Consider the following 27987-nt stretch of genomic DNA (forward strand, 5'->3'; position numbering starts at 1 on the left):
TACAGGCTTGCCATTGTGTCCTCCTGATTAACACACCTGCTGACTAGACACACCCACCTGCTGCAAAAACCATGCCATTTCACCTCTCCTCTGCAAAATCAGCCTTGGTTTAAACACACACAAAGTCTGAACAGAAACACTGCTAACATCTGCTCATTGTAACAGGTGGGTGTAATTAGGCTAAAGGTTATGCATTGACACCTTGATTCTGATTGCTCTGAAGCTACCTGATTACTTTACATGAGGCAAAAGTTGTTTATTAAAAAAAAAAAAAAAAAAACCTTAGGTGAACTTTGAAGCAGATTTTGGAAGAACACCCTCTGCTGGTTGGGAGGAAAAGATGGAAAACTTACAGCACCTGGTATTCCCAAGCGGTCTCCCATCCAGGTACTAACCAGGCCCAACCCTGTTTGGCTTCCGAGATCGGACGAGATCGGGCGGGTCCAGAGTGGTGTGGCCGTAAGCACTTGCCAGTGTCCAGCAAAGCCTCTTGATCACTCAATCTCAAGGTTTTCCTGCTTAAAGCTACAGGCTTGCCATTGTGTCCTCCTGATTAACACACCTGCTGACTAGACACACCCACCTGCTGCAAAAACCATGCCATTTCACCTCTCCTCTGCAAAATCAGCCTTGGTTTAAACACACACAAAGTCTGAACAGAAACACTGCTAACATCTGCTCATTGTAACAGGTGGGTGTAATTAGGCTAAAGGTTATGCATTGACACCTTGATTCTGATTGCTCTGAAGCTACCTGATTACTTTACATGAGGCAAAAGTTGTTTATTAAAAAAAAAAAAAAAAAAAAAAAAAAAAAAAAAAAGAAAAAAACCTTAGGTGAACTTTGAAGCAGATTTTGGAAGAACACCCTCTGCTGGTTGGGAGGAAAAGATGGAAAACTTACAGCACCTGGTATTCCCAAGTGGTCTCCCATCCAGGTACTAACCAGGCCCAACCCTGTTTGGCTTCCGAGATCGGACGAGATCGGGCGGGTCCAGAGTGGTGTGGCCGTAAGCACTTGCCAGTGTCCAGCAAAGCCTCTTGGCCACTCAATCTCAAGGTTTTCCTGCTTAAAGCTACAGGCTTGCCATTGTGTCCTCCTGATTAACACACCTGCTGACTAGACACACCCACCTGCTGCAAAAACCATGCCATTTCACCTCTCCTCTGCAAAATCAGCCTTGGTTTAAACACACACAAAGTCTGAACAGAAACACTGCTAACGTCTGCTCATTGTAACAGGTGGGTGTAATTAGGCTAAAGGTTATGCATTGACACCTTGATTCTGATTGCTCTGAAGCTACCTGATTACTTTACATGAGGCAAAAGTTGTTTATTTAAAAAAAAAAAAACCTTAGGTGAACTTTGAAGCAGATTTTGGAAGAACACCCTCTGCTGGTTGGGAGGAAAAGATGGAAAACTTACAGCACCTGGTATTCCCAAGCGGTCTCCCATCCAGGTACTAACCAGGCCCAACCCTGTTTGGCTTCCGAGATCGGACGAGATCGGGCGGGTCCAGAGTGGTGTGGCCGTAAGCACTTGCCAGTGTCCAGCAAAGCCTCTTGGCCACTCAATCTCAAGGTTTTCCTGCTTAAAGCTACAGGCTTGCCATTGTGTCCTCCTGATTAACACACCTGCTGACTAGACACACCCACCTGCTGCAAAAACCATGCCATTTCACCTCTCCTCTGCAAAATCAGCCTTGGTTTAAACACACACAAAGTCTGAACAGAAACACTGCTAACATCTGCTCATTGTAACAGGTGGGTGTAATTAGGCTAAAGGTTATGCATTGACACCTTGATTCTGATTGCTCTGAAGCTACCTGATTACTTTACATGAGGCAAAAGTTGTTTATTAAAAAAAAAAAAACCTTAGGTGAACTTTGAAGCAGATTTTGGAAGAACACCCTCTGCTGGTTGGGAGGAAAAGATGGAAAACTTACAGCACCTGGTATTCCCAAGCGGTCTCCCATCCAGGTACTAACCAGGCCCAACCCTGTTTGGCTTCCGAGATCGGACGAGATCGGGCGGGTCCAGAGTGGTGTGGCCGTAAGCACTTGCCAGTGTCCAGCAAAGCCTCTTGGCCACTCAATCTCAAGGTTTTCCTGCTTAAAGCTACAGGCTTGCCATTGTGTCCTCCTGATTAACACACCTGCTGACTAGACACACCCACCTGCTGCAAAAACCATGCCATTTCACCTCTCCTCTGCAAAATCAGCCTTGGTTTAAACACACACAAAGTCTGAACAGAAACACTGCTAACATCTGCTCATTGTAACAGGTGGGTGTAATTAGGCTAAAGGTTATGCATTGACACCTTGATTCTGATTGCTCTGAAGCTACCTGATTACTTTACATGAGGCAAAAGTTGTTTATTAAAAAAAAAAAAAAAAAAAAAAAAAAAAAAAAGAAAAAAACCTTAGGTGAACTTTGAAGCAGATTTTGGAAGAACACCCTCTGCTGGTTGGGAGGAAAAGATGGAAAACTTACAGCACCTGGTATTCCCAAGTGGTCTCCCATCCAGGTACTAACCAGGCCCAACCCTGTTTGGCTTCCGAGATCGGACGAGATCGGGCGGGTCCAGAGTGGTGTGGCCGTAAGCACTTGCCAGTGTCCAGCAAAGCCTCTTGGCCACTCAATCTCAAGGTTTTCCTGCTTAAAGCTACAGGCTTGCCATTGTGTCCTCCTGATTAACACACCTGCTGACTAGACACACCCACCTGCTGCAAAAACCATGCCATTTCACCTCTCCTCTGCAAAATCAGCCTTGGTTTAAACACACACAAAGTCTGAACAGAAACACTGCTAACATCTGCTCATTGTAACAGGTGGGTGTAATTAGGCTAAAGGTTATGCATTGACACCTTGATTCTGATTGCTCTGAAGCTACCTGATTACTTTACATGAGGCAAAAGTTGTTTATTAAAAAAAAAAAAAAAAAAACCTTAGGTGAACTTTGAAGCAGATTTTGGAAGAACACCCTCTGCTGGTTGGGAGGAAAAGATGGAAAACTTACAGCACCTGGTATTCCCAAGCGGTCTCCCATCCAGGTACTAACCAGGCCCAACCCTGTTTGGCTTCCGAGATCGGACGAGATCGGGCGGGTCCAGAGTGGTGTGGCCGTAAGCACTTGCCAGTGTCCAGCAAAGCCTCTTGGCCACTCAATCTCAAGGTTTTCCTGCTTAAAGCTACAGGCTTGCCATTGTGTCCTCCTGATTAACACACCTGCTGACTAGACACACCCACCTGCTGCAAAAACCATGCCATTTCACCTCTCCTCTGCAAAATCAGCCTTGGTTTAAACACACACAAAGTCTGAACAGAAACACTGCTAACATCTGCTCATTGTAACAGGTGGGTGTAATTAGGCTAAAGGTTATGCATTGACACCTTGATTCTGATTGCTCTGAAGCTACCTGATTACTTTACATGAGGCAAAAGTTGTTTATTAAAAAAAAAAAAAAAAAACCTTAGGTGAACTTTGAAGCAGATTTTGGAAGAACACCCTCTGCTGGTTGGGAGGAAAAGATGGAAAACTTACAGCACCTGGTATTCCCAAGCGGTCTCCCATCCAGGTACTAACCAGGCCCAACCCTGTTTGGCTTCCGAGATCGGACGAGATCGGGCGGGTCCAGAGTGGTGTGGCCGTAAGCACTTGCCAGTGTCCAGCAAAGCCTCTTGGCCACTCAATCTCAAGGTTTTCCTGCTTAAAGCTACAGGCTTGCCATTGTGTCCTCCTGATTAACACACCTGCTGACTAGACACACCCACCTGCTGCAAAAACCATGCCATTTCACCTCTCCTCTGCAAAATCAGCCTTGGTTTAAACACACACAAAGTCTGAACAGAAACACTGCTAACATCTGCTCATTGTAACAGGTGGGTGTAATTAGGCTAAAGGTTATGCATTGACACCTTGATTCTGATTGCTCTGAAGCTACCTGATTACTTTACATGAGGCAAAAGTTGTTTATTAAAAAAAAAAAAAGAAAAAAAAAAAAAAAAAAAAAACCTTAGGTGAACTTTGAAGCAGATTTTGGAAGAACACCCTCTGCTGGTTGGGAGGAAAAGATGGAAAACTTACAGCACCTGGTATTCCCAAGCGGTCTCCCACCCAGGTACTAACCAGGCCCAACCCTGTTTGGCTTCCGAGATCGGACGAGATCGGGCGGGTCCAGAGTGGTGTGGCCGTAAGCACTTGCCAGTGTCCAGCAAAGCCTCTTGGCCACTCAATCTCAAGGTTTTCCTGCTTAAAGCTACAGGCTTGCCATTGTGTCCTCCTGATTAACACACCTGCTGACTAGACACACCCACCTGCTGCAAAAACCATGCCATTTCACCTCTCCTCTGCAAAATCAGCCTTGGTTTAAACACACACAAAGTCTGAACAGAAACACTGCTAACATCTGCTCATTGTAACAGGTGGGTGTAATTAGGCTAAAGGTTATGCATTGACACCTTGATTCTGATTGCTCTGAAGCTACCTGATTACTTTACATGAGGCAAAAGTTGTTTATTAAAAAAAAAAAAAAAAAAACCTTAGGTGAACTTTGAAGCAGATTTTGGAAGAACACCCTCTGCTGGTTGGGAGGAAAAGATGGAAAACTTACAGCACCTGGTATTCCCAAGCGGTCTCCCATCCAGGTACTAACCAGGCCCAACCCTGTTTGGCTTCCGAGATCGGACGAGATCGGGCGGGTCCAGAGTGGTGTGGCCGTAAGCACTTGCCAGTGTCCAGCAAAGCCTCTTGGCCACTCAATCTCAAGGTTTTCCTGCTTAAAGCTACAGGCTTGCCATTGTGTCCTCCTGATTAACACACCTGCTGACTAGACACACCCACCTGCTGCAAAAACCATGCCATTTCACCTCTCCTCTGCAAAATCAGCCTTGGTTTAAACACACACAAAGTCTGAACAGAAACACTGCTAACATCTGCTCATTGTAACAGGTGGGTGTAATTAGGCTAAAGGTTATGCATTGACACCTTGATTCTGATTGCTCTGAAGCTACCTGATTACTTTACATGAGGCAAAAGTTGTTTATTAAAAAAAAAAAAAAAAAAACCTTAGGTGAACTTTGAAGCAGATTTTGGAAGAACACCCTCTGCTGGTTGGGAGGAAAAGATGGAAAACTTACAGCACCTGGTATTCCCAAGCGGTCTCCCATCCAGGTACTAACCAGGCCCAACCCTGTTTGGCTTCCGAGATCGGACGAGATCGGGCGGGTCCAGAGTGGTGTGGCCGTAAGCACTTGCCAGTGTCCAGCAAAGCCTCTTGGCCACTCAATCTCAAGGTTTTCCTGCTTAAAGCTACAGGCTTGCCATTGTGTCCTCCTGATTAACACACCTGCTGACTAGACACACCCACCTGCTGCAAAAACCATGCCATTTCACCTCTCCTCTGCAAAATCAGCCTTGGTTTAAACACACACAAAGTCTGAACAGAAACACCGCTAACATCTGCTCATTGTAACAGGTGGGTGTAATTAGGCTAAAGGTTATGCATTGACACCTTGATTCTGATTGCTCTGAAGCTACCTGATTACTTTACATGAGGCAAAAGTTGTTTATTAAAAAAAAAAAAAAAAAAACCTTAGGTGAACTTTGAAGCAGATTTTGGAAGAACACCCTCTGCTGGTTGGGAGGAAAAGATGGAAAACTTACAGCACCTGGTATTCCCAAGCGGTCTCCCATCCAGGTACTAACCAGGCCCAACCCTGTTTGGCTTCCGAGATCGGACGAGATCGGGCGGGTCCAGAGTGGTGTGGCCGTAAGCACTTGCCAGTGTCCAGCAAAGCCTCTTGGCCACTCAATCTCAAGGTTTTCCTGCTTAAAGCTACAGGCTTGCCATTGTGTCCTCCTGATTAACACACCTGCTGACTAGACACACCCACCTGCTGCAAAAACCATGCCATTTCACCTCTCCTCTGCAAAATCAGCCTTGGTTTAAACACACACAAAGTCTGAACAGAAACACTGCTAACATCTGCTCATTGTAACAGGTGGGTGTAATTAGGCTAAAGGTTATGCATTGACACCTTGATTCTGATTGCTCTGAAGCTACCTGATTACTTTACATGAGGCAAAAGTTGTTTATTAAAAAAAAAAAAAAAAAAACCTTAGGTGAACTTTGAAGCAGATTTTGGAAGAACACCCTCTGCTGGTTGGGAGGAAAAGATGGAAAACTTACAGCACCTGGTATTCCCAAGCGGTCTCCCATCCAGGTACTAACCAGGCCCAACCCTGTTTGGCTTCCGAGATCGGACGAGATCGGGCGGGTCCAGAGTGGTGTGGCCGTAAGCACTTGCCAGTGTCCAGCAAAGCCTCTTGGCCACTCAATCTCAAGGTTTTCCTGCTTAAAGCTACAGGCTTGCCATTGTGTCCTCCTGATTAACACACCTGCTGACTAGACACACCCACCTGCTGCAAAAACCATGCCATTTCACCTCTCCTCTGCAAAATCAGCCTTGGTTTAAACACACACAAAGTCTGAACAGAAACACTGCTAACATCTGCTCATTGTAACAGGTGGGTGTAATTAGGCTAAAGGTTATGCATTGACACCTTGATTCTGATTGCTCTGAAGCTACCTGATTACTTTACATGAGGCAAAAGTTGTTTATTAAAAAAAAAAAAAAAAAAACCTTAGGTGAACTTTGAAGCAGATTTTGGAAGAACACCCTCTGCTGGTTGGGAGGAAAAGATGGAAAACTTACAGCACCTGGTATTCCCAAGCGGTCTCCCATCCAGGTACTAACCAGGCCCAACCCTGTTTGGCTTCCGAGATCGGACGAGATCGGGCGGGTCCAGAGTGGTGTGGCCGTAAGCACTTGCCAGTGTCCAGCAAAGCCTCTTGGCCACTCAATCTCAAGGTTTTCCTGCTTAAAGCTACAGGCTTGCCATTGTGTCCTCCTGATTAACACACCTGCTGACTAGACACACCCACCTGCTGCAAAAACCATGCCATTTCACCTCTCCTCTGCAAAATCAGCCTTGGTTTAAACACACACAAAGTCTGAACAGAAACACTGCTAACATCTGCTCATTGTAACAGGTGGGTGTAATTAGGCTAAAGGTTATGCATTGACACCTTGATTCTGATTGCTCTGAAGCTACCTGATTACTTTACATGAGGCAAAAGTTGTTTATTAAAAAAAAAAAAAAAAAACCTTAGGTGAACTTTGAAGCAGATTTTGGAAGAACACCCTCTGCTGGTTGGGAGGAAAAGATGGAAAACTTACAGCACCTGGTATTCCCAAGCGGTCTCCCATCCAGGTACTAACCAGGCCCAACCCTGTTTGGCTTCCGAGATCGGACGAGATCGGGCGGGTCCAGAGTGGTGTGGCCGTAAGCACTTGCCAGTGTCCAGCAAAGCCTCTTGGCCACTCAATCTCAAGGTTTTCCTGCTTAAAGCTACAGGCTTGCCATTGTGTCCTCCTGATTAACACACCTGCTGACTAGACACACCCACCTGCTGCAAAAACCATGCCATTTCACCTCTCCTCTGCAAAATCAGCCTTGGTTTAAACACACACAAAGTCTGAACAGAAACACTGCTAACATCTGCTCATTGTAACAGGTGGGTGTAATTAGGCTAAAGGTTATGCATTGACACCTTGATTCTGATTGCTCTGAAGCTACCTGATTACTTTACATGAGGCAAAAGTTGTTTATTAAAAAAAAAAAAAAAAAAACCTTAGGTGAACTTTGAAGCAGATTTTGGAAGAACACCCTCTGCTGGTTGGGAGGAAAAGATGGAAAACTTACAGCACCTGGTATTCCCAAGCGGTCTCCCATCCAGGTACTAACCAGGCCCAACCCTGTTTGGCTTCCGAGATCGGACGAGATCGGGCGGGTCCAGAGTGGTGTGGCCGTAAGCACTTGCCAGTGTCCAGCAAAGCCTCTTGGCCACTCAATCTCAAGGTTTTCCTGCTTAAAGCTACAGGCTTGCCATTGTGTCCTCCTGATTAACACACCTGCTGACTAGACACACCCACCTGCTGCAAAAACCATGCCATTTCACCTCTCCTCTGCAAAATCAGCCTTGGTTTAAACACACACAAAGTCTGAACAGAAACACTGCTAACATCTGCTCATTGTAACAGGTGGGTGTAATTAGGCTAAAGGTTATGCATTGACACCTTGATTCTGATTGCTCTGAAGCTACCTGATTACTTTACATGAGGCAAAAGTTGTTTATTAAAAAAAAAAAAAAAAAAACCTTAGGTGAACTTTGAAGCAGATTTTGGAAGAACACCCTCTGCTGGTTGGGAGGAAAAGATGGAAAACTTACAGCACCTGGTATTCCCAAGCGGTCTCCCATCCAGGTACTAACCAGGCCCAACCCTGTTTGGCTTCCGAGATCGGACGAGATCGGGCGGGTCCAGAGTGGTGTGGCCGTAAGCACTTGCCAGTGTCCAGCAAAGCCTCTTGGCCACTCAATCTCAAGGTTTTCCTGCTTAAAGCTACAGGCTTGCCATTGTGTCCTCCTGATTAACACACCTGCTGACTAGACACACCCACCTGCTGCAAAAACCATGCCATTTCACCTCTCCTCTGCAAAATCAGCCTTGGTTTAAACACACACAAAGTCTGAACAGAAACACTGCTAACATCTGCTCATTGTAACAGGTGGGTGTAATTAGGCTAAAGGTTATGCATTGACACCTTGATTCTGATTGCTCTGAAGCTACCTGATTACTTTACATGAGGCAAAAGTTGTTTATTAAAAAAAAAAAAAAAAAAACCTTAGGTGAACTTTGAAGCAGATTTTGGAAGAACACCCTCTGCTGGTTGGGAGGAAAAGATGGAAAACTTACAGCACCTGGTATTCCCAAGCGGTCTCCCATCCAGGTACTAACCAGGCCCAACCCTGTTTGGCTTCCGAGATCGGACGAGATCGGGCGGGTCCAGAGTGGTGTGGCCGTAAGCACTTGCCAGTGTCCAGCAAAGCCTCTTGGCCACTCAATCTCAAGGTTTTCCTGCTTAAAGCTACAGGCTTGCCATTGTGTCCTCCTGATTAACACACCTGCTGACTAGACACACCCACCTGCTGCAAAAACCATGCCATTTCACCTCTCCTCTGCAAAATCAGCCTTGGTTTAAACACACACAAAGTCTGAACAGAAACACTGCTAACATCTGCTCATTGTAACAGGTGGGTGTAATTAGGCTAAAGGTTATGCATTGACACCTTGATTCTGATTGCTCTGAAGCTACCTGATTACTTTACATGAGGCAAAAGTTGTTTATTAAAAAAAAAAAAAAAAAAACCTTAGGTGAACTTTGAAGCAGATTTTGGAAGAACACCCTCTGCTGGTTGGGAGGAAAAGATGGAAAACTTACAGCACCTGGTATTCCCAAGCGGTCTCCCATCCAGGTACTAACCAGGCCCAACCCTGTTTGGCTTCCGAGATCGGACGAGATCGGGCGGGTCCAGAGTGGTGTGGCCGTAAGCACTTGCCAGTGTCCAGCAAAGCCTCTTGGCCACTCAATCTCAAGGTTTTCCTGCTTAAAGCTACAGGCTTGCCATTGTGTCCTCCTGATTAACACACCTGCTGACTAGACACACCCACCTGCTGCAAAAACCATGCCATTTCACCTCTCCTCTGCAAAATCAGCCTTGGTTTAAACACACACAAAGTCTGAACAGAAACACTGCTAACATCTGCTCATTGTAACAGGTGGGTGTAATTAGGCTAAAGGTTATGCATTGACACCTTGATTCTGATTGCTCTGAAGCTACCTGATTACTTTACATGAGGCAAAAGTTGTTTATTAAAAAAAAAAAAAAAAAAACCTTAGGTGAACTTTGAAGCAGATTTTGGAAGAACACCCTCTGCTGGTTGGGAGGAAAAGATGGAAAACTTACAGCACCTGGTATTCCCAAGCGGTCTCCCATCCAGGTACTAACCAGGCCCAACCCTGTTTGGCTTCCGAGATCGGACGAGATCGGGCGGGTCCAGAGTGGTGTGGCCGTAAGCACTTGCCAGTGTCCAGCAAAGCCTCTTGGCCACTCAATCTCAAGGTTTTCCTGCTTAAAGCTACAGGCTTGCCATTGTGTCCTCCTGATTAACACACCTGCTGACTAGACACACCCACCTGCTGCAAAAACCATGCCATTTCACCTCTCCTCTGCAAAATCAGCCTTGGTTTAAACACACACAAAGTCTGAACAGAAACACTGCTAACATCTGCTCATTGTAACAGGTGGGTGTAATTAGGCTAAAGGTTATGCATTGACACCTTGATTCTGATTGCTCTGAAGCTACCTGATTACTTTACATGAGGCAAAAGTTGTTTATTAAAAAAAAAAAAAAAAAAACCTTAGGTGAACTTTGAAGCAGATTTTGGAAGAACACCCTCTGCTGGTTGGGAGGAAAAGATGGAAAACTTACAGCACCTGGTATTCCCAAGCGGTCTCCCATCCAGGTACTAACCAGGCCCAACCCTGTTTGGCTTCCGAGATCGGACGAGATCGGGCGGGTCCAGAGTGGTGTGGCCGTAAGCACTTGCCAGTGTCCAGCAAAGCCTCTTGGCCACTCAATCTCAAGGTTTTCCTGCTTAAAGCTACAGGCTTGCCATTGTGTCCTCCTGATTAACACACCTGCTGACTAGACACACCCACCTGCTGCAAAAACCATGCCATTTCACCTCTCCTCTGCAAAATCAGCCTTGGTTTAAACACACACAAAGTCTGAACAGAAACACTGCTAACATCTGCTCATTGTAACAGGTGGGTGTAATTAGGCTAAAGGTTATGCATTGACACCTTGATTCTGATTGCTCTGAAGCTACCTGATTACTTTACATGAGGCAAAAGTTGTTTATTAAAAAAAAAAAAAAAAAAACCTTAGGTGAACTTTGAAGCAGATTTTGGAAGAACACCCTCTGCTGGTTGGGAGGAAAAGATGGAAAACTTACAGCACCTGGTATTCCCAAGCGGTCTCCCATCCAGGTACTAACCAGGCCCAACCCTGTTTGGCTTCCGAGATCGGACGAGATCGGGCGGGTCCAGAGTGGTGTGGCCGTAAGCACTTGCCAGTGTCCAGCAAAGCCTCTTGGCCACTCAATCTCAAGGTTTTCCTGCTTAAAGCTACAGGCTTGCCATTGTGTCCTCCTGATTAACACACCTGCTGACTAGACACACCCACCTGCTGCAAAAACCATGCCATTTCACCTCTCCTCTGCAAAATCAGCCTTGGTTTAAACACACACAAAGTCTGAACAGAAACACTGCTAACATCTGCTCATTGTAACAGGTGGGTGTAATTAGGCTAAAGGTTATGCATTGACACCTTGATTCTGATTGCTCTGAAGCTACCTGATTACTTTACATGAGGCAAAAGTTGTTTATTAAAAAAAAAAAAAAAAAAACCTTAGGTGAACTTTGAAGCAGATTTTGGAAGAACACCCTCTGCTGGTTGGGAGGAAAAGATGGAAAACTTACAGCACCTGGTATTCCCAAGCGGTCTCCCATCCAGGTACTAACCAGGCCCAACCCTGTTTGGCTTCCGAGATCGGACGAGATCGGGCGGGTCCAGAGTGGTGTGGCCGTAAGCACTTGCCAGTGTCCAGCAAAGCCTCTTGGCCACTCAATCTCAAGGTTTTCCTGCTTAAAGCTACAGGCTTGCCATTGTGTCCTCCTGATTAACACACCTGCTGACTAGACACACCCACCTGCTGCAAAAACCATGCCATTTCACCTCTCCTCTGCAAAATCAGCCTTGGTTTAAACACACACAAAGTCTGAACAGAAACACTGCTAACATCTGCTCATTGTAACAGGTGGGTGTAATTAGGCTAAAGGTTATGCATTGACACCTTGATTCTGATTGCTCTGAAGCTACCTGATTACTTTACATGAGGCAAAAGTTGTTTATTAAAAAAAAAAAAAAAAAAACCTTAGGTGAACTTTGAAGCAGATTTTGGAAGAACACCCTCTGCTGGTTGGGAGGAAAAGATGGAAAACTTACAGCACCTGGTATTCCCAAGCGGTCTCCCATCCAGGTACTAACCAGGCCCAACCCTGTTTGGCTTCCGAGATCGGACGAGATCGGGCGGGTCCAGAGTGGTGTGGCCGTAAGCACTTGCCAGTGTCCAGCAAAGCCTCTTGGCCACTCAATCTCAAGGTTTTCCTGCTTAAAGCTACAGGCTTGCCATTGTGTCCTCCTGATTAACACACCTGCTGACTAGACACACCCACCTGCTGCAAAAACCATGCCATTTCACCTCTCCTCTGCAAAATCAGCCTTGGTTTAAACACACACAAAGTCTGAACAGAAACACTGCTAACATCTGCTCATTGTAACAGGTGGGTGTAATTAGGCTAAAGGTTATGCATTGACACCTTGATTCTGATTGCTCTGAAGCTACCTGATTACTTTACATGAGGCAAAAGTTGTTTATTAAAAAAAAAAAAAAAAAAACCTTAGGTGAACTTTGAAGCAGATTTTGGAAGAACACCCTCTGCTGGTTGGGAGGAAAAGATGGAAAACTTACAGCACCTGGTATTCCCAAGCGGTCTCCCATCCAGGTACTAACCAGGCCCAACCCTGTTTGGCTTCCGAGATCGGACGAGATCGGGCGGGTCCAGAGTGGTGTGGCCGTAAGCACTTGCCAGTGTCCAGCAAAGCCTCTTGGCCAGCGAATTTCAAAGTTTTCCAGCTTAAAGCTCCAGGCATTTCATCGTGTCCTTCTGATTAACACACCTGCTGATTGGACACACCCACCTGCTGCAAAAACCATGCCATTTCAGCTCACCTCTGCAAAAACAGCCTTGGTTACACTCACAAAGTCTGAACAGAAACACTGCTAACATCTGCTCATTATAACAGGTGGGTGTAATTAGGCTAAAGGTTATGCATTGACACCTTGATTCTGATTGCTCTGAAGCTACCTGATTACTTTACATGAGGCAAAAGTTGTTTATTAAAAAAAAAAAAAAGAAAAAAAAGAAAAAGAAAAAAACCTTAGGTGAACTTTGAAGCAGATTTTGGAAGAACACCCTCTGCTGGTTGGGAGGAAAAGATGGAAAACTTACAGCACCTGGTATTCCCAAGCGGTCTCCCATCCAGGTACTAACCAGGCCCAACCCTGATTGGCTTCCGAGATCGGACGAGATCGGGCGGGTCCAGAGTGGTGTGGCCGTAAGCACTTGCCAGTGTCCAGCAAAGCCTCTTGGCCAGTGAATCTCAAAGTTTTCCTGCTTAAACTTCCAAGCATGCCATCGTGTCCTTCTGATTAACACACCTGCTGATTAGACACACCCACCTGCTGCAAAAACCATGCCATTTCAGCTCACCTCTGCAAAATCAGCCTTGGTTTAAACACACACAAAGTCTGAACAGAAACACTGCTAACATCTGCTCATTATAACAGGTGGGTGTAATTAGGCTAAAGGTTATGCATTGACACCTTGATTCTGATTGCTCTGAAGCTACCTGATTACTTTACATGAGGCAAAAGTTGTTTATTAAAAAAAAAAAAAAAAAAACCTTAGGTGAACTTTGAAGCAGATTTTGGAAGAACACCCTCTGCTGGTTGGGAGGAAAAGATGGAAAACTTACAGCACCTGGTATTCCCAAGCGGTCTCCCATCCAGGTACTAACCAGGCCCAACCCTGTTTGGCTTCCGAGATCGGACGAGATCGGGCGGGTCCAGAGTGGTGTGGCCGTAAGCACTTGCCAGTGTCCAGCAAAGCCTCTTGGCCACTCAATCTCAAGGTTTTCCTGCTTAAAGCTACAGGCTTGCCATTGTGTCCTCCTGATTAACACACCTGCTGACTAGACACACCCACCTGCTGCAAAAACCATGCCATTTCACCTCTCCTCTGCAAAATCAGCCTTGGTTTAAACACACACAAAGTCTGAACAGAAACACTGCTAACATCTGCTCATTGTAACAGGTGGGTGTAATTAGGCTAAAGGTTATGCATTGACACCTTGATTCTGATTGCTCTGAAGCTACCTGATTACTTTACATGAGGCAAAAGTTGTTTATTAAAAAAAAAAAAAAAAAACCTTAGGTGAACTTTGAAGCAGATTTTGGAAGAACACCCTCTGCTGGTTGGGAGGAAAAGATGGAAAACTTACAGCACCTGGTATTCCCAAGCGGTCTCCCATCCAGGTACTAACCAGGCCCAACCCTGTTTGGCTTCCGAGATCGGACGAGATCGGGCGGGTCCAGAGTGGTGTGGCCGTAAGCACTTGCCAGTGTCCAGCAAAGCCTCTTGGCCACTCAATCTCAAGGTTTTCCTGCTTAAAGCTACAGGCTTGCCATTGTGTCCTCCTGATTAACACACCTGCTGACTAGACACACCCACCTGCTGCAAAAACCATGCCATTTCACCTCTCCTCTGCAAAATCAGCCTTGGTTTAAACACACACAAAGTCTGAACAGAAACACTGCTAACATCTGCTCATTGTAACAGGTGGGTGTAATTAGGCTAAAGGTTATGCATTGACACCTTGATTCTGATTGCTCTGAAGCTACCTGATTACTTTACATGAGGCAAAAGTTGTTTATTAAAAAAAAAAAAAAAAAAAAAGAAAAAGAAAAAGAAAAAAACCTTAGGTGAACTTTGAAGCAGATTTTGGAAGAACACCCTCTGCTGGTTGGGAGGAAGAGATGGAAAACTTACAGCACCTGGTATTCCCAAGCGGTCTCCCATCCAGGTACTAACCAGGCCCAACCCTGTTTGGCTTCCGAGATCGGACGAGATCGGGCGGGTCCAGAGTGGTGTGGCCGTAAGCACTTGCCAGTGTCCAGCAAAGCCTCTTGGCCACTCAATCTCAAGGTTTTCCTGCTTAAAGCTACAGGCTTGCCATTGTGTCCTCCTGATTAACACACCTGCTGACTAGACACACCCACCTGCTGCAAAAACCATGCCATTTCACCTCTCCTCTGCAAAATCAGCCTTGGTTTAAACACACACAAAGTCTGAACAGAAACACTGCTAACATCTGCTCATTGTAACAGGTGGGTGTAATTAGGCTAAAGGTTATGCATTGACACCTTGATTCTGATTGCTCTGAAGCTACCTGATTACTTTACATGAGGCAAAAGTTGTTTATTAAAAAAAAAAAAAAAAAAACCTTAGGTGAACTTTGAAGCAGATTTTGGAAGAACACCCTCTGCTGGTTGGGAGGAAAAGATGGAAAACTTACAGCACCTGGTATTCCCAAGCGGTCTCCCATCCAGGTACTAACCAGGCCCAACCCTGTTTGGCTTCCGAGATCGGACGAGATCGGGCGGGTCCAGAGTGGTGTGGCCGTAAGCACTTGCCAGTGTCCAGCAAAGCCTCTTGGCCACTCAATCTCAAGGTTTTCCTGCTTAAAGCTACAGGCTTGCCATTGTGTCCTCCTGATTAACACACCTGCTGACTAGACACACCCACCTGCTGCAAAAACCATGCCATTTCACCTCTCCTCTGCAAAATCAGCCTTGGTTTAAACACACACAAAGTCTGAACAGAAACACTGCTAACATCTGCTCATTGTAACAGGTGGGTGTAATTAGGCTAAAGGTTATGCATTGACACCTTGATTCTGATTGCTCTGAAGCTACCTGATTACTTTACATGAGGCAAAAGTTGTTTATTAAAAAAAAAAAAAAAAAAACCTTAGGTGAACTTTGAAGCAGATTTTGGAAGAACACCCTCTGCTGGTTGGGAGGAAAAGATGGAAAACTTACAGCACCTGGTATTCCCAAGCGGTCTCCCATCCAGGTACTAACCAGGCCCAACCCTGTTTGGCTTCCGAGATCGGACGAGATCGGGCGGGTCCAGAGTGGTGTGGCCGTAAGCACTTGCCAGTGTCCAGCAAAGCCTCTTGGCCACTCAATCTCAAGGTTTTCCTGCTTAAAGCTACAGGCTTGCCATTGTGTCCTCCTGATTAACACACCTGCTGACTAGACACACCCACCTGCTGCAAAAACCATGCCATTTCACCTCTCCTCTGCAAAATCAGCCTTGGTTTAAACACACACAAAGTCTGAACAGAAACACTGCTAACATCTGCTCATTGTAACAGGTGGGTGTAATTAGGCTAAAGGTTATGCATTGACACCTTGATTCTGATTGCTCTGAAGCTACCTGATTACTTTACATGAGGCAAAAGTTGTTTATTAAAAAAAAAAAAAAAAAAACCTTAGGTGAACTTTGAAGCAGATTTTGGAAGAACACCCTCTGCTGGTTGGGAGGAAAAGATGGAAAACTTACAGCACCTGGTATTCCCAAGCGGTCTCCCATCCAGGTACTAACCAGGCCCAACCCTGTTTGGCTTCCGAGATCGGACGAGATCGGGCGGGTCCAGAGTGGTGTGGCCGTAAGCACTTGCCAGTGTCCAGCAAAGCCTCTTGGCCACTCAATCTCAAGGTTTTCCTGCTTAAAGCTACAGGCTTGCCATTGTGTCCTCCTGATTAACACACCTGCTGACTAGACACACCCACCTGCTGCAAAAACCATGCCATTTCACCTCTCCTCTGCAAAATCAGCCTTGGTTTAAACACACACAAAGTCTGAACAGAAACACTGCTAACATCTGCTCATTGTAACAGGTGGGTGTAATTAGGCTAAAGGTTATGCATTGACACCTTGATTCTGATTGCTCTGAAGCTACCTGATTACTTTACATGAGGCAAAAGTTGTTTATTAAAAAAAAAAAAAAAAAAACCTTAGGTGAACTTTGAAGCAGATTTTGGAAGAACACCCTCTGCTGGTTGGGAGGAAAAGATGGAAAACTTACAGCACCTGGTATTCCCAAGCGGTCTCCCATCCAGGTACTAACCAGGCCCAACCCTGTTTGGCTTCCGAGATCGGACGAGATCGGGCGGGTCCAGAGTGGTGTGGCCGTAAGCACTTGCCAGTGTCCAGCAAAGCCTCTTGGCCACTCAATCTCAAGGTTTTCCTGCTTAAAGCTACAGGCTTGCCATTGTGTCCTCCTGATTAACACACCTGCTGACTAGACACACCCACCTGCTGCAAAAACCATGCCATTTCACCTCTCCTCTGCAAAATCAGCCTTGGTTTAAACACACACAAAGTCTGAACAGAAACACTGCTAACATCTGCTCATTGTAACAGGTGGGTGTAATTAGGCTAAAGGTTATGCATTGACACCTTGATTCTGATTGCTCTGAAGCTACCTGATTACTTTACATGAGGCAAAAGTTGTTTATTAAAAAAAAAAAAAAAAAAACCTTAGGTGAACTTTGAAGCAGATTTTGGAAGAACACCCTCTGCTGGTTGGGAGGAAAAGATGGAAAACTTACAGCACCTGGTATTCCCAAGCGGTCTCCCATCCAGGTACTAACCAGGCCCAACCCTGTTTGGCTTCCGAGATCGGACGAGATCGGGCGGGTCCAGAGTGGTGTGGCCGTAAGCACTTGCCAGTGTCCAGCAAAGCCTCTTGGCCACTCAATCTCAAGGTTTTCCTGCTTAAAGCTACAGGCTTGCCATTGTGTCCTCCTGATTAACACACCTGCTGACTAGACACACCCACCTGCTGCAAAAACCATGCCATTTCACCTCTCCTCTGCAAAATCAGCCTTGGTTTAAACACACACAAAGTCTGAACAGAAACACTGCTAACATCTGCTCATTGTAACAGGTGGGTGTAATTAGGCTAAAGGTTATGCATTGACACCTTGATTCTGATTGCTCTGAAGCTACCTGATTACTTTACATGAGGCAAAAGTTGTTTATTAAAAAAAAAAAAAAAAAACCTTAGGTGAACTTTGAAGCAGATTTTGGAAGAACACCCTCTGCTGGTTGGGAGGAAAAGATGGAAAACTTACAGCACCTGGTATTCCCAAGCGGTCTCCCATCCAGGTACTAACCAGGCCCAACCCTGTTTGGCTTCCGAGATCGGACGAGATCGGGCGGGTCCAGAGTGGTGTGGCCGTAAGCACTTGCCAGTGTCCAGCAAAGCCTCTTGGCCACTCAATCTCAAGGTTTTCCTGCTTAAAGCTACAGGCTTGCCATTGTGTCCTCCTGATTAACACACCTGCTGACTAGACACACCCACCTGCTGCAAAAACCATGCCATTTCACCTCTCCTCTGCAAAATCAGCCTTGGTTTAAACACACACAAAGTCTGAACAGAAACACTGCTAACATCTGCTCATTGTAACAGGTGGGTGTAATTAGGCTAAAGGTTATGCATTGACACCTTGATTCTGATTGCTCTGAAGCTACCTGATTACTTTACATGAGGCAAAAGTTGTTTATTAAAAAAAAAAAAAAAAAAACCTTAGGTGAACTTTGAAGCAGATTTTGGAAGAACACCCTCTGCTGGTTGGGAGGAAAAGATGGAAAACTTACAGCACCTGGTATTCCCAAGCGGTCTCCCATCCAGGTACTAACCAGGCCCAACCCTGTTTGGCTTCCGAGATCGGGCGGGTCCAGAGTGGTGTGGCCGTAAGCACTTGCCAGTGTCCAGCAAAGCCTCTTGGCCACTCAATCTCAAGGTTTTCCTGCTTAAAGCTACAGGCTTGCCATTGTGTCCTCCTGATTAACACACCTGCTGACTAGACACACCCACCTGCTGCAAAAACCATGCCATTTCACCTCTCCTCTGCAAAATCAGCCTTGGTTTAAACACACACAAAGTCTGAACAGAAACACTGCTAACATCTGCTCATTGTAACAGGTGGGTGTAATTAGGCTAAAGGTTATGCATTGACACCTTGATTCTGATTGCTCTGAAGCTACCTGATTACTTTACATGAGGCAAAAGTTGTTTATTAAAAAAAAAAAAAAAAAAACCTTAGGTGAACTTTGAAGCAGATTTTGGAAGAACACCCTCTGCTGGTTGGGAGGAAAAGATGGAAAACTTACAGCACCTGGTATTCCCAAGCGGTCTCCCATCCAGGTACTAACCAGGCCCAACCCTGTTTGGCTTCCGAGATCGGACGAGATCGGGCGGGTCCAGAGTGGTGTGGCCGTAAGCACTTGCCAGTGTCCAGCAAAGCCTCTTGGCCACTCAATCTCAAGGTTTTCCTGCTTAAAGCTACAGGCTTGCCATTGTGTCCTCCTGATTAACACACCTGCTGACTAGACACACCCACCTGCTGCAAAAACCATGCCATTTCACCTCTCCTCTGCAAAATCAGCCTTGGTTTAAACACACACAAAGTCTGAACAGAAACACTGCTAACATCTGCTCATTGTAACAGGTGGGTGTAATTAGGCTAAAGGTTATGCATTGACACCTTGATTCTGATTGCTCTGAAGCTACCTGATTACTTTACATGAGGCAAAAGTTGTTTATTAAAAAAAAAAAAAAAAAAACCTTAGGTGAACTTTGAAGCAGATTTTGGAAGAACACCCTCTGCTGGTTGGGAGGAAAAGATGGAAAACTTACAGCACCTGGTATTCCCAAGCGGTCTCCCATCCAGGTACTAACCAGGCCCAACCCTGTTTGGCTTCCGAGATCGGACGAGATCGGGCGGGTCCAGAGTGGTGTGGCCGTAAGCACTTGCCAGTGTCCAGCAAAGCCTCTTGGCCACTCAATCTCAAGGTTTTCCTGCTTAAAGCTACAGGCTTGCCATTGTGTCCTCCTGATTAACACACCTGCTGACTAGACACACCCACCTGCTGCAAAAACCATGCCATTTCACCTCTCCTCTGCAAAATCAGCCTTGGTTTAAACACACACAAAGTCTGAACAGAAACACTGCTAACATCTGCTCATTGTAACAGGTGGGTGTAATTAGGCTAAAGGTTATGCATTGACACCTTGATTCTGATTGCTCTGAAGCTACCTGATTACTTTACATGAGGCAAAAGTTGTTTATTAAAAAAAAAAAAAAAAAAACCTTAGGTGAACTTTGAAGCAGATTTTGGAAGAACACCCTCTGCTGGTTGGGAGGAAAAGATGGAAAACTTACAGCACCTGGTATTCCCAAGCGGTCTCCCATCCAGGTACTAACCAGGCCCAACCCTGTTTGGCTTCCGAGATCGGACGAGATCGGGCGGGTCCAGAGTGGTGTGGCCGTAAGCACTTGCCAGTGTCCAGCAAAGCCTCTTGGCCACTCAATCTCAAGGTTTTCCTGCTTAAAGCTACAGGCTTGCCATTGTGTCCTCCTGATTAACACACCTGCTGACTAGACACACCCACCTGCTGCAAAAACCATGCCATTTCACCTCTCCTCTGCAAAATCAGCCTTGGTTTAAACACACACAAAGTCTGAACAGAAACACTGCTAACATCTGCTCATTGTAACAGGTGGGTGTAATTAGGCTAAAGGTTATGCATTGACACCTTGATTCTGATTGCTCTGAAGCTACCTGATTACTTTACATGAGGCAAAAGTTGTTTATTAAAAAAAAAAAAAAAAAAACCTTAGGTGAACTTTGAAGCAGATTTTGGAAGAACACCCTCTGCTGGTTGGGAGGAAAAGATGGAAAACTTACAGCACCTGGTATTCCCAAGCGGTCTCCCATCCAGGTACTAACCAGGCCCAACCCTGTTTGGCTTCCGAGATCGGACGAGATCGGGCGGGTCCAGAGTGGTGTGGCCGTAAGCACTTGCCAGTGTCCAGCAAAGCCTCTTGGCCACTCAATCTCAAGGTTTTCCTGCTTAAAGCTACAGGCTTGCCATTGTGTCCTCCTGATTAACACACCTGCTGACTAGACACACCCACCTGCTGCAAAAACCATGCCATTTCACCTCTCCTCTGCAAAATCAGCCTTGGTTTAAACACACACAAAGTCTGAACAGAAACACTGCTAACATCTGCTCATTGTAACAGGTGGGTGTAATTAGGCTAAAGGTTATGCATTGACACCTTGATTCTGATTGCTCTGAAGCTACCTGATTACTTTACATGAGGCAAAAGTTGTTTATTAAAAAAAAAAAAAAAAAAACCTTAGGTGAACTTTGAAGCAGATTTTGGAAGAACACCCTCTGCTGGTTGGGAGGAAAAGATGGAAAACTTACAGCACCTGGTATTCCCAAGCGGTCTCCCATCCAGGTACTAACCAGGCCCAACCCTGTTTGGCTTCCGAGATCGGACGAGATCGGGCGGGTCCAGAGTGGTGTGGCCGTAAGCACTTGCCAGTGTCCAGCAAAGCCTCTTGGCCACTCAATCTCAAGGTTTTCCTGCTTAAAGCTACAGGCTTGCCATTGTGTCCTCCTGATTAACACACCTGCTGACTAGACACACCCACCTGCTGCAAAAACCATGCCATTTCACCTCTCCTCTGCAAAATCAGCCTTGGTTTAAACACACACAAAGTCTGAACAGAAACACTGCTAACATCTGCTCATTGTAACAGGTGGGTGTAATTAGGCTAAAGGTTATGCATTGACACCTTGATTCTGATTGCTCTGAAGCTACCTGATTACTTTACATGAGGCAAAAGTTGTTTATTAAAAAAAAAAAAAAAAAAACCTTAGGTGAACTTTGAAGCAGATTTTGGAAGAACACCCTCTGCTGGTTGGGAGGAAAAGATGGAAAACTTACAGCACCTGGTATTCCCAAGCGGTCTCCCATCCAGGTACTAACCAGGCCCAACCCTGTTTGGCTTCCGAGATCGGACGAGATCGGGCGGGTCCAGAGTGGTGTGGCCGTAAGCACTTGCCAGTGTCCAGCAAAGCCTCTTGGCCACTCAATCTCAAGGTTTTCCTGCTTAAAGCTACAGGCTTGCCATTGTGTCCTCCTGATTAACACACCTGCTGACTAGACACACCCACCTGCTGCAAAAACCATGCCATTTCACCTCTCCTCTGCAAAATCAGCCTTGGTTTAAACACACACAAAGTCTGAACAGAAACACTGCTAACATCTGCTCATTGTAACAGGTGGGTGTAATTAGGCTAAAGGTTATGCATTGACACCTTGATTCTGATTGCTCTGAAGCTACCTGATTACTTTACATGAGGCAAAAGTTGTTTATTAAAAAAAAAAAAAAAAAAACCTTAGGTGAACTTTGAAGCAGATTTTGGAAGAACACCCTCTGCTGGTTGGGAGGAAAAGATGGAAAACTTACAGCACCTGGTATTCCCAAGCGGTCTCCCATCCAGGTACTAACCAGGCCCAACCCTGTTTGGCTTCCGAGATCGGACGAGATCGGGCGGGTCCAGAGTGGTGTGGCCGTAAGCACTTGCCAGTGTCCAGCAAAGCCTCTTGGCCAGCGAATTTCAAAGTTTTCCAGCTTAAAGCTCCAGGCATTTCATCGTGTCCTTCTGATTAACACACCTGCTGATTGGACACACCCACCTGCTGCAAAAACCATGCCATTTCAGCTCACCTCTGCAAAAACAGCCTTGGTTACACTCACAAAGTCTGAACAGAAACACTGCTAACATCTGCTCATTATAACAGGTGGGTGTAATTAGGCTAAAAGTTATGCATTGACACCTTGATTCTGATTGCTCTGAAGCTACCTGATTACTTTACATGAGGCAAAAGTTGTTTATTAAAAAAAAAAAAAAGAAAAAAAAAGAAAAAGAAAAAAACCTTAGGTGAACTTTGAAGCAGATTTTGGAAGAACACCCTCTGCTGGTTGGGAGGAAAAGATGGAAAACTTACAGCACCTGGTATTCCCAAGCGGTCTCCCATCCAGGTACTAACCAGGCCCAACCCTGATTGGCTTCCGAGATCGGACGAGATCGGGCGGGTCCAGAGTGGTGTGGCCGTAAGCACTTGCCAGTGTCCAGCAAAGCCTCTTGGCCAGTGAATCTCAAAGTTTTCCTGCTTAAACTTCCAAGCATGCCATCGTGTCCTTCTGATTAACACACCTGCTGATTAGACACACCCACCTGCTGCAAAAACCATGCCATTTCACCTCTCCTCTGCAAAATCAGCCTTGGTTTAAACACACACAAAGTCTGAACAGAAACACTGCTAACATCTGCTCATTATAACAGGTGGGTGTAATTAGGCTAAAGGTTATGCATTGACACCTTGATTCTGATTGCTCTGAAGCTACCTGATTACTTTACATGAGGCAAAAGTTGTTTATTAAAAAAAAAAAAAAGAAAAAAAAGAAAAAGAAAAAAACCTTAGGTGAACTTTGAAGCAGATTTTGGAAGAACACCCTCTGCTGGTTGGGAGGAAAAGATGGAAAACTTACAGCACCTGGTATTCCCAAGCGGTCTCCCATCCAGGTACTAACCAGGCCCAACCCTGATTGGCTTCCGAGATCGGACGAGATCGGGCGGGTCCAGAGTGGTGTGGCCGTAAGCACTTGCCAGTGTCCAGCAAAGCCTCTTGGCCAGTGAATCTCAAAGTTTTCCTGCTTAAACTTCCAAGCATGCCATCGTGTCCTTCTGATTAACACACCTGCTGATTAGACACACCCACCTGCTGCAAAAACCATGCCATTTCACCTCTCCTCTGCAAAATCAGCCTTGGTTTAAACACACACAAAGTCTGAACAGAAACACTGCTAACATCTGCTCATTATAACAGGTGGGTGTAATTAGGCTAAAGGTTATGCATTGACACCTTGATTCTGATTGCTCTGAAGCTACCTGATTACTTTACATGAGGCAAAAGTTGTTTATTAAAAAAAAAAAAAAGAAAAAAAAGAAAAAGAAAAAAACCTTAGGTGAACTTTGAAGCAGATTTTGGAAGAACACCCTCTGCTGGTTGGGAGGAAAAGATGGAAAACTTACAGCACCTGGTATTCCCAAGCGGTCTCCCATCCAGGTACTAACCAGGCCCAACCCTGATTGGCTTCCGAGATCGGACGAGATCGGGCGGGTCCAGAGTGGTGTGGCCGTAAGCACTTGCCAGTGTCCAGCAAAGCCTCTTGGCCAGTGAATCTCAAAGTTTTCCTGCTTAAACTTCCAAGCATGCCATCGTGTCCTTCTGATTAACACACCTGCTGATTAGACACACCCACCTGCTGCAAAAACCATGCCATTTCAGCTCACCTCTGCAAAATCAGCCTTGGTTTAAACACACACAAAGTCTGAACAGAAACACTGCTAACATCTGCTCATTATAACAGGTGGGTGTAATTAGGCTAAAGGTTATGCATTGACACCTTGATTCTGATTGCTCTGAAGCTACCTGATTACTTTACATGAGGCAAAAGTTGTTTATTAAAAAAAAAAAAAAAAAAACCTTAGGTGAACTTTGAAGCAGATTTTGGAAGAACACCCTCTGCTGGTTGGGAGGAAAAGATGGAAAACTTACAGCACCTGGTATTCCCAAGCGGTCTCCCATCCAGGTACTAACCAGGCCCAACCCTGTTTGGCTTCCGAGATCGGACGAGATCGGGCGGGTCCAGAGTGGTGTGGCCGTAAGCACTTGCCAGTGTCCAGCAAAGCCTCTTGGCCACTCAATCTCAAGGTTTTCCTGCTTAAAGCTACAGGCTTGCCATTGTGTCCTCCTGATTAACACACCTGCTGACTAGACACACCCACCTGCTGCAAAAACCATGCCATTTCACCTCTCCTCTGCAAAATCAGCCTTGGTTTAAACACACACAAAGTCTGAACAGAAACACTGCTAACATCTGCTCATTGTAACAGGTGGGTGTAATTAGGCTAAAGGTTATGCATTGACACCTTGATTCTGATTGCTCTGAAGCTACCTGATTACTTTACATGAGGCAAAAGTTGTTTATTAAAAAAAAAAAAAAAAAACCTTAGGTGAACTTTGAAGCAGATTTTGGAAGAACACCCTCTGCTGGTTGGGAGGAAAAGATGGAAAACTTACAGCACCTGGTATTCCCAAGCGGTCTCCCATCCAGGTACTAACCAGGCCCAACCCTGTTTGGCTTCCGAGATCGGACGAGATCGGGCGGGTCCAGAGTGGTGTGGCCGTAAGCACTTGCCAGTGTCCAGCAAAGCCTCTTGGCCACTCAATCTCAAGGTTTTCCTGCTTAAAGCTACAGGCTTGCCATTGTGTCCTCCTGATTAACACACCTGCTGACTAGACACACCCACCTGCTGCAAAAACCATGCCATTTCACCTCTCCTCTGCAAAATCAGCCTTGGTTTAAACACACACAAAGTCTGAACAGAAACACTGCTAACATCTGCTCATTGTAACAGGTGGGTGTAATTAGGCTAAAGGTTATGCATTGACACCTTGATTCTGATTGCTCTGAAGCTACCTGATTACTTTACATGAGGCAAAAGTTGTTTATTAAAAAAAAAAAAAAAAAAAAAGAAAAAGAAAAAGAAAAAAACCTTAGGTGAACTTTGAAGCAGATTTTGGAAGAACACCCTCTGCTGGTTGGGAGGAAGAGATGGAAAACTTACAGCACCTGGTATTCCCAAGCGGTCTCCCATCCAGGTACTAACCAGGCCCAACCCTGTTTGGCTTCCGAGATCGGACGAGATCGGGCGGGTCCAGAGTGGTGTGGCCGTAAGCACTTGCCAGTGTCCAGCAAAGCCTCTTGGCCACTCAATCTCAAGGTTTTCCTGCTTAAAGCTACAGGCTTGCCATTGTGTCCTCCTGATTAACACACCTGCTGACTAGACACACCCACCTGCTGCAAAAACCATGCCATTTCACCTCTCCTCTGCAAAATCAGCCTTGGTTTAAACACACACAAAGTCTGAACAGAAACACTGCTAACATCTGCTCATTGTAACAGGTGGGTGTAATTAGGCTAAAGGTTATGCATTGACACCTTGATTCTGATTGCTCTGAAGCTACCTGATTACTTTACATGAGGCAAAAGTTGTTTATTAAAAAAAAAAAAAAAAAAACCTTAGGTGAACTTTGAAGCAGATTTTGGAAGAACACCCTCTGCTGGTTGGGAGGAAAAGATGGAAAACTTACAGCACCTGGTATTCCCAAGCGGTCTCCCATCCAGGTACTAACCAGGCCCAACCCTGTTTGGCTTCCGAGATCGGACGAGATCGGGCGGGTCCAGAGTGGTGTGGCCGTAAGCACTTGCCAGTGTCCAGCAAAGCCTCTTGGCCACTCAATCTCAAGGTTTTCCTGCTTAAAGCTACAGGCTTGCCATTGTGTCCTCCTGATTAACACACCTGCTGACTAGACACACCCACCTGCTGCAAAAACCATGCCATTTCACCTCTCCTCTGCAAAATCAGCCTTGGTTTAAACACACACAAAGTCTGAACAGAAACACTGCTAACATCTGCTCATTGTAACAGGTGGGTGTAATTAGGCTAAAGGTTATGCATTGACACCTTGATTCTGATTGCTCTGAAGCTACCTGATTACTTTACATGAGGCAAAAGTTGTTTATTAAAAAAAAAAAAAAAAAAACCTTAGGTGAACTTTGAAGCAGATTTTGGAAGAACACCCTCTGCTGGTTGGGAGGAAAAGATGGAAAACTTACAGCACCTGGTATTCCCAAGCGGTCTCCCATCCAGGTACTAACCAGGCCCAACCCTGTTTGGCTTCCGAGATCGGACGAGATCGGGCGGGTCCAGAGTGGTGTGGCCGTAAGCACTTGCCAGTGTCCAGCAAAGCCTCTTGGCCACTCAATCTCAAGGTTTTCCTGCTTAAAGCTACAGGCTTGCCATTGTGTCCTCCTGATTAACACACCTGCTGACTAGACACACCCACCTGCTGCAAAAACCATGCCATTTCACCTCTCCTCTGCAAAATCAGCCTTGGTTTAAACACACACAAAGTCTGAACAGAAACACTGCTAACATCTGCTCATTGTAACAGGTGGGTGTAATTAGGCTAAAGGTTATGCATTGACACCTTGATTCTGATTGCTCTGAAGCTACCTGATTACTTTACATGAGGCAAAAGTTGTTTATTAAAAAAAAAAAAAAAAAAAACCTTAGGTGAACTTTGAAGCAGATTTTGGAAGAACACCCTCTGCTGGTTGGGAGGAAAAGATGGAAAACTTACAGCACCTGGTATTCCCAAGCGGTCTCCCATCCAGGTACTAACCAGGCCCAACCCTGTTTGGCTTCCGAGATCGGACGAGATCGGGCGGGTCCAGAGTGGTGTGGCCGTAAGCACTTGCCAGTGTCCAGCAAAGCCTCTTGGCCACTCAATCTCAAGGTTTTCCTGCTTAAAGCTACAGGCTTGCCATTGTGTCCTCCTGATTAACACACCTGCTGACTAGACACACCCACCTGCTGCAAAAACCATGCCATTTCACCTCTCCTCTGCAAAATCAGCCTTGGTTTAAACACACACAAAGTCTGAACAGAAACACTGCTAACATCTGCTCATTGTAACAGGTGGGTGTAATTAGGCTAAAGGTTATGCATTGACACCTTGATTCTGATTGCTCTGAAGCTACCTGATTACTTTACATGAGGCAAAAGTTGTTTATTAAAAAAAAAAAAAAAAAAACCTTAGGTGAACTTTGAAGCAGATTTTGGAAGAACACCCTCTGCTGGTTGGGAGGAAAAGATGGAAAACTTACAGCACCTGGTATTCCCAAGCGGTCTCCCATCCAGGTACTAACCAGGCCCAACCCTGTTTGGCTTCCGAGATCGGACGAGATCGGGCGGGTCCAGAGTGGTGTGGCCGTAAGCACTTGCCAGTGTCCAGCAAAGCCTCTTGGCCACTCAATCTCAAGGTTTTCCTGCTTAAAGCTACAGGCTTGCCATTGTGTCCTCCTGATTAACACACCTGCTGACTAGACACACCCACCTGCTGCAAAAACCATGCCATTTCACCTCTCCTCTGCAAAATCAGCCTTGGTTTAAACACACACAAAGTCTGAACAGAAACACTGCTAACATCTGCTCATTGTAACAGGTGGGTGTAATTAGGCTAAAGGTTATGCATTGACACCTTGATTCTGATTGCTCTGAAGCTACCTGATTACTTTACATGAGGCAAAAGTTGTTTATTAAAAAAAAAAAAAAAAAAACCTTAGGTGAACTTTGAAGCAGATTTTGGAAGAACACCCTCTGCTGGTTGGGAGGAAAAGATGGAAAACTTACAGCACCTGGTATTCCCAAGCGGTCTCCCATCCAGGTACTAACCAGGCCCAACCCTGTTTGGCTTCCGAGATCGGACGAGATCGGGCGGGTCCAGAGTGGTGTGGCCGTAAGCACTTGCCAGTGTCCAGCAAAGC

The 27987-nt window shown here is 45.5% G+C and overlaps 52 non-coding genes and 1 pseudogene across 52 annotated transcripts; all 53 read right to left on the reverse strand.

Annotated features, from left to right (window-relative positions):
* Window positions 1-346: 346 nt before the first annotated feature.
* LOC144986574 (5S ribosomal RNA) lies at window positions 347-465 on the reverse strand. Its single transcript, XR_013650384.1, has one exon. It is a non-coding gene; the product is annotated as a 5S ribosomal RNA (ribosomal RNA).
* Window positions 466-896: 431 nt separating this feature from the next.
* Window positions 897-1015, reverse strand: LOC144986468 (5S ribosomal RNA). The gene has a single exon (XR_013650280.1). It is a non-coding gene; the product is annotated as a 5S ribosomal RNA (ribosomal RNA).
* Window positions 1016-1417: 402 nt separating this feature from the next.
* LOC144986575 (5S ribosomal RNA) lies at window positions 1418-1536 on the reverse strand. The gene has a single exon (XR_013650385.1). It is a non-coding gene; the product is annotated as a 5S ribosomal RNA (ribosomal RNA).
* Window positions 1537-1937: 401 nt separating this feature from the next.
* On the reverse strand, window positions 1938-2056 carry LOC144986576 (5S ribosomal RNA). Its single transcript, XR_013650386.1, has one exon. It is a non-coding gene; the product is annotated as a 5S ribosomal RNA (ribosomal RNA).
* A 428-nt stretch (window positions 2057-2484) lies between these two features.
* LOC144986469 (5S ribosomal RNA) lies at window positions 2485-2603 on the reverse strand. The gene has a single exon (XR_013650281.1). It is a non-coding gene; the product is annotated as a 5S ribosomal RNA (ribosomal RNA).
* A 407-nt stretch (window positions 2604-3010) lies between these two features.
* LOC144986577 (5S ribosomal RNA) lies at window positions 3011-3129 on the reverse strand. The gene has a single exon (XR_013650387.1). It is a non-coding gene; the product is annotated as a 5S ribosomal RNA (ribosomal RNA).
* A 406-nt stretch (window positions 3130-3535) lies between these two features.
* LOC144986578 (5S ribosomal RNA) lies at window positions 3536-3654 on the reverse strand. The gene has a single exon (XR_013650388.1). It is a non-coding gene; the product is annotated as a 5S ribosomal RNA (ribosomal RNA).
* Window positions 3655-4078: 424 nt separating this feature from the next.
* Window positions 4079-4197, reverse strand: LOC144985971 (5S ribosomal RNA). Its single transcript, XR_013649801.1, has one exon. It is a non-coding gene; the product is annotated as a 5S ribosomal RNA (ribosomal RNA).
* Window positions 4198-4604: 407 nt separating this feature from the next.
* Window positions 4605-4723, reverse strand: LOC144986580 (5S ribosomal RNA). The gene has a single exon (XR_013650390.1). It is a non-coding gene; the product is annotated as a 5S ribosomal RNA (ribosomal RNA).
* A 407-nt stretch (window positions 4724-5130) lies between these two features.
* On the reverse strand, window positions 5131-5249 carry LOC144986581 (5S ribosomal RNA). Its single transcript, XR_013650391.1, has one exon. It is a non-coding gene; the product is annotated as a 5S ribosomal RNA (ribosomal RNA).
* Window positions 5250-5656: 407 nt separating this feature from the next.
* LOC144986582 (5S ribosomal RNA) lies at window positions 5657-5775 on the reverse strand. Its single transcript, XR_013650392.1, has one exon. It is a non-coding gene; the product is annotated as a 5S ribosomal RNA (ribosomal RNA).
* A 407-nt stretch (window positions 5776-6182) lies between these two features.
* LOC144986583 (5S ribosomal RNA) lies at window positions 6183-6301 on the reverse strand. The gene has a single exon (XR_013650393.1). It is a non-coding gene; the product is annotated as a 5S ribosomal RNA (ribosomal RNA).
* A 407-nt stretch (window positions 6302-6708) lies between these two features.
* LOC144986584 (5S ribosomal RNA) lies at window positions 6709-6827 on the reverse strand. The gene has a single exon (XR_013650394.1). It is a non-coding gene; the product is annotated as a 5S ribosomal RNA (ribosomal RNA).
* Window positions 6828-7233: 406 nt separating this feature from the next.
* On the reverse strand, window positions 7234-7352 carry LOC144986585 (5S ribosomal RNA). Its single transcript, XR_013650395.1, has one exon. It is a non-coding gene; the product is annotated as a 5S ribosomal RNA (ribosomal RNA).
* A 407-nt stretch (window positions 7353-7759) lies between these two features.
* Window positions 7760-7878, reverse strand: LOC144986586 (5S ribosomal RNA). Its single transcript, XR_013650396.1, has one exon. It is a non-coding gene; the product is annotated as a 5S ribosomal RNA (ribosomal RNA).
* A 407-nt stretch (window positions 7879-8285) lies between these two features.
* On the reverse strand, window positions 8286-8404 carry LOC144986587 (5S ribosomal RNA). The gene has a single exon (XR_013650397.1). It is a non-coding gene; the product is annotated as a 5S ribosomal RNA (ribosomal RNA).
* A 407-nt stretch (window positions 8405-8811) lies between these two features.
* Window positions 8812-8930, reverse strand: LOC144986588 (5S ribosomal RNA). Its single transcript, XR_013650398.1, has one exon. It is a non-coding gene; the product is annotated as a 5S ribosomal RNA (ribosomal RNA).
* Window positions 8931-9337: 407 nt separating this feature from the next.
* LOC144986589 (5S ribosomal RNA) lies at window positions 9338-9456 on the reverse strand. Its single transcript, XR_013650399.1, has one exon. It is a non-coding gene; the product is annotated as a 5S ribosomal RNA (ribosomal RNA).
* A 407-nt stretch (window positions 9457-9863) lies between these two features.
* LOC144986591 (5S ribosomal RNA) lies at window positions 9864-9982 on the reverse strand. The gene has a single exon (XR_013650401.1). It is a non-coding gene; the product is annotated as a 5S ribosomal RNA (ribosomal RNA).
* Window positions 9983-10389: 407 nt separating this feature from the next.
* On the reverse strand, window positions 10390-10508 carry LOC144986592 (5S ribosomal RNA). Its single transcript, XR_013650402.1, has one exon. It is a non-coding gene; the product is annotated as a 5S ribosomal RNA (ribosomal RNA).
* A 407-nt stretch (window positions 10509-10915) lies between these two features.
* On the reverse strand, window positions 10916-11034 carry LOC144986593 (5S ribosomal RNA). The gene has a single exon (XR_013650403.1). It is a non-coding gene; the product is annotated as a 5S ribosomal RNA (ribosomal RNA).
* A 407-nt stretch (window positions 11035-11441) lies between these two features.
* On the reverse strand, window positions 11442-11560 carry LOC144986594 (5S ribosomal RNA). Its single transcript, XR_013650404.1, has one exon. It is a non-coding gene; the product is annotated as a 5S ribosomal RNA (ribosomal RNA).
* A 407-nt stretch (window positions 11561-11967) lies between these two features.
* LOC144986595 (5S ribosomal RNA) lies at window positions 11968-12086 on the reverse strand. Its single transcript, XR_013650405.1, has one exon. It is a non-coding gene; the product is annotated as a 5S ribosomal RNA (ribosomal RNA).
* Window positions 12087-12493: 407 nt separating this feature from the next.
* Window positions 12494-12612, reverse strand: LOC144984650 (5S ribosomal RNA). The gene has a single exon (XR_013648473.1). It is a non-coding gene; the product is annotated as a 5S ribosomal RNA (ribosomal RNA).
* Window positions 12613-13034: 422 nt separating this feature from the next.
* Window positions 13035-13153, reverse strand: LOC144985975 (5S ribosomal RNA). Its single transcript, XR_013649805.1, has one exon. It is a non-coding gene; the product is annotated as a 5S ribosomal RNA (ribosomal RNA).
* Window positions 13154-13560: 407 nt separating this feature from the next.
* On the reverse strand, window positions 13561-13679 carry LOC144984651 (5S ribosomal RNA). The gene has a single exon (XR_013648474.1). It is a non-coding gene; the product is annotated as a 5S ribosomal RNA (ribosomal RNA).
* Window positions 13680-14085: 406 nt separating this feature from the next.
* Window positions 14086-14204, reverse strand: LOC144984652 (5S ribosomal RNA). The gene has a single exon (XR_013648475.1). It is a non-coding gene; the product is annotated as a 5S ribosomal RNA (ribosomal RNA).
* Window positions 14205-14633: 429 nt separating this feature from the next.
* LOC144984653 (5S ribosomal RNA) lies at window positions 14634-14752 on the reverse strand. Its single transcript, XR_013648476.1, has one exon. It is a non-coding gene; the product is annotated as a 5S ribosomal RNA (ribosomal RNA).
* A 407-nt stretch (window positions 14753-15159) lies between these two features.
* LOC144984654 (5S ribosomal RNA) lies at window positions 15160-15278 on the reverse strand. Its single transcript, XR_013648477.1, has one exon. It is a non-coding gene; the product is annotated as a 5S ribosomal RNA (ribosomal RNA).
* Window positions 15279-15685: 407 nt separating this feature from the next.
* LOC144984656 (5S ribosomal RNA) lies at window positions 15686-15804 on the reverse strand. Its single transcript, XR_013648479.1, has one exon. It is a non-coding gene; the product is annotated as a 5S ribosomal RNA (ribosomal RNA).
* A 407-nt stretch (window positions 15805-16211) lies between these two features.
* LOC144984657 (5S ribosomal RNA) lies at window positions 16212-16330 on the reverse strand. The gene has a single exon (XR_013648480.1). It is a non-coding gene; the product is annotated as a 5S ribosomal RNA (ribosomal RNA).
* A 407-nt stretch (window positions 16331-16737) lies between these two features.
* LOC144984658 (5S ribosomal RNA) lies at window positions 16738-16856 on the reverse strand. The gene has a single exon (XR_013648481.1). It is a non-coding gene; the product is annotated as a 5S ribosomal RNA (ribosomal RNA).
* A 407-nt stretch (window positions 16857-17263) lies between these two features.
* LOC144984659 (5S ribosomal RNA) lies at window positions 17264-17382 on the reverse strand. Its single transcript, XR_013648482.1, has one exon. It is a non-coding gene; the product is annotated as a 5S ribosomal RNA (ribosomal RNA).
* Window positions 17383-17788: 406 nt separating this feature from the next.
* LOC144984660 (5S ribosomal RNA) lies at window positions 17789-17907 on the reverse strand. The gene has a single exon (XR_013648483.1). It is a non-coding gene; the product is annotated as a 5S ribosomal RNA (ribosomal RNA).
* Window positions 17908-18314: 407 nt separating this feature from the next.
* LOC144986233 (5S ribosomal RNA) lies at window positions 18315-18423 on the reverse strand (annotated as a pseudogene).
* A 407-nt stretch (window positions 18424-18830) lies between these two features.
* On the reverse strand, window positions 18831-18949 carry LOC144984661 (5S ribosomal RNA). The gene has a single exon (XR_013648484.1). It is a non-coding gene; the product is annotated as a 5S ribosomal RNA (ribosomal RNA).
* A 407-nt stretch (window positions 18950-19356) lies between these two features.
* On the reverse strand, window positions 19357-19475 carry LOC144984662 (5S ribosomal RNA). The gene has a single exon (XR_013648485.1). It is a non-coding gene; the product is annotated as a 5S ribosomal RNA (ribosomal RNA).
* A 407-nt stretch (window positions 19476-19882) lies between these two features.
* On the reverse strand, window positions 19883-20001 carry LOC144984663 (5S ribosomal RNA). The gene has a single exon (XR_013648486.1). It is a non-coding gene; the product is annotated as a 5S ribosomal RNA (ribosomal RNA).
* A 407-nt stretch (window positions 20002-20408) lies between these two features.
* Window positions 20409-20527, reverse strand: LOC144984664 (5S ribosomal RNA). The gene has a single exon (XR_013648487.1). It is a non-coding gene; the product is annotated as a 5S ribosomal RNA (ribosomal RNA).
* Window positions 20528-20934: 407 nt separating this feature from the next.
* On the reverse strand, window positions 20935-21053 carry LOC144984665 (5S ribosomal RNA). Its single transcript, XR_013648488.1, has one exon. It is a non-coding gene; the product is annotated as a 5S ribosomal RNA (ribosomal RNA).
* A 407-nt stretch (window positions 21054-21460) lies between these two features.
* On the reverse strand, window positions 21461-21579 carry LOC144984667 (5S ribosomal RNA). Its single transcript, XR_013648490.1, has one exon. It is a non-coding gene; the product is annotated as a 5S ribosomal RNA (ribosomal RNA).
* A 407-nt stretch (window positions 21580-21986) lies between these two features.
* LOC144984668 (5S ribosomal RNA) lies at window positions 21987-22105 on the reverse strand. The gene has a single exon (XR_013648491.1). It is a non-coding gene; the product is annotated as a 5S ribosomal RNA (ribosomal RNA).
* A 423-nt stretch (window positions 22106-22528) lies between these two features.
* On the reverse strand, window positions 22529-22647 carry LOC144985977 (5S ribosomal RNA). The gene has a single exon (XR_013649807.1). It is a non-coding gene; the product is annotated as a 5S ribosomal RNA (ribosomal RNA).
* A 425-nt stretch (window positions 22648-23072) lies between these two features.
* LOC144985978 (5S ribosomal RNA) lies at window positions 23073-23191 on the reverse strand. The gene has a single exon (XR_013649808.1). It is a non-coding gene; the product is annotated as a 5S ribosomal RNA (ribosomal RNA).
* Window positions 23192-23616: 425 nt separating this feature from the next.
* Window positions 23617-23735, reverse strand: LOC144985979 (5S ribosomal RNA). The gene has a single exon (XR_013649809.1). It is a non-coding gene; the product is annotated as a 5S ribosomal RNA (ribosomal RNA).
* Window positions 23736-24142: 407 nt separating this feature from the next.
* On the reverse strand, window positions 24143-24261 carry LOC144984669 (5S ribosomal RNA). Its single transcript, XR_013648492.1, has one exon. It is a non-coding gene; the product is annotated as a 5S ribosomal RNA (ribosomal RNA).
* A 406-nt stretch (window positions 24262-24667) lies between these two features.
* Window positions 24668-24786, reverse strand: LOC144984670 (5S ribosomal RNA). The gene has a single exon (XR_013648493.1). It is a non-coding gene; the product is annotated as a 5S ribosomal RNA (ribosomal RNA).
* A 429-nt stretch (window positions 24787-25215) lies between these two features.
* Window positions 25216-25334, reverse strand: LOC144984671 (5S ribosomal RNA). Its single transcript, XR_013648494.1, has one exon. It is a non-coding gene; the product is annotated as a 5S ribosomal RNA (ribosomal RNA).
* A 407-nt stretch (window positions 25335-25741) lies between these two features.
* Window positions 25742-25860, reverse strand: LOC144984672 (5S ribosomal RNA). Its single transcript, XR_013648495.1, has one exon. It is a non-coding gene; the product is annotated as a 5S ribosomal RNA (ribosomal RNA).
* A 407-nt stretch (window positions 25861-26267) lies between these two features.
* LOC144984673 (5S ribosomal RNA) lies at window positions 26268-26386 on the reverse strand. Its single transcript, XR_013648496.1, has one exon. It is a non-coding gene; the product is annotated as a 5S ribosomal RNA (ribosomal RNA).
* Window positions 26387-26794: 408 nt separating this feature from the next.
* LOC144984674 (5S ribosomal RNA) lies at window positions 26795-26913 on the reverse strand. Its single transcript, XR_013648497.1, has one exon. It is a non-coding gene; the product is annotated as a 5S ribosomal RNA (ribosomal RNA).
* Window positions 26914-27320: 407 nt separating this feature from the next.
* LOC144984675 (5S ribosomal RNA) lies at window positions 27321-27439 on the reverse strand. The gene has a single exon (XR_013648498.1). It is a non-coding gene; the product is annotated as a 5S ribosomal RNA (ribosomal RNA).
* Window positions 27440-27846: 407 nt separating this feature from the next.
* LOC144984676 (5S ribosomal RNA) lies at window positions 27847-27965 on the reverse strand. Its single transcript, XR_013648499.1, has one exon. It is a non-coding gene; the product is annotated as a 5S ribosomal RNA (ribosomal RNA).
* Between the last annotated feature and the right edge of the window lie 22 nt (window positions 27966-27987).

The sequence above is a fragment of the Oryzias latipes genome, chromosome 16 (assembly GCF_053564925.1).
Source record: "Oryzias latipes strain Hd-rR chromosome 16, Olatipes_Hd-rR_3.1".
NCBI lineage: Eukaryota > Metazoa > Chordata > Actinopteri > Beloniformes > Adrianichthyidae > Oryzias > Oryzias latipes.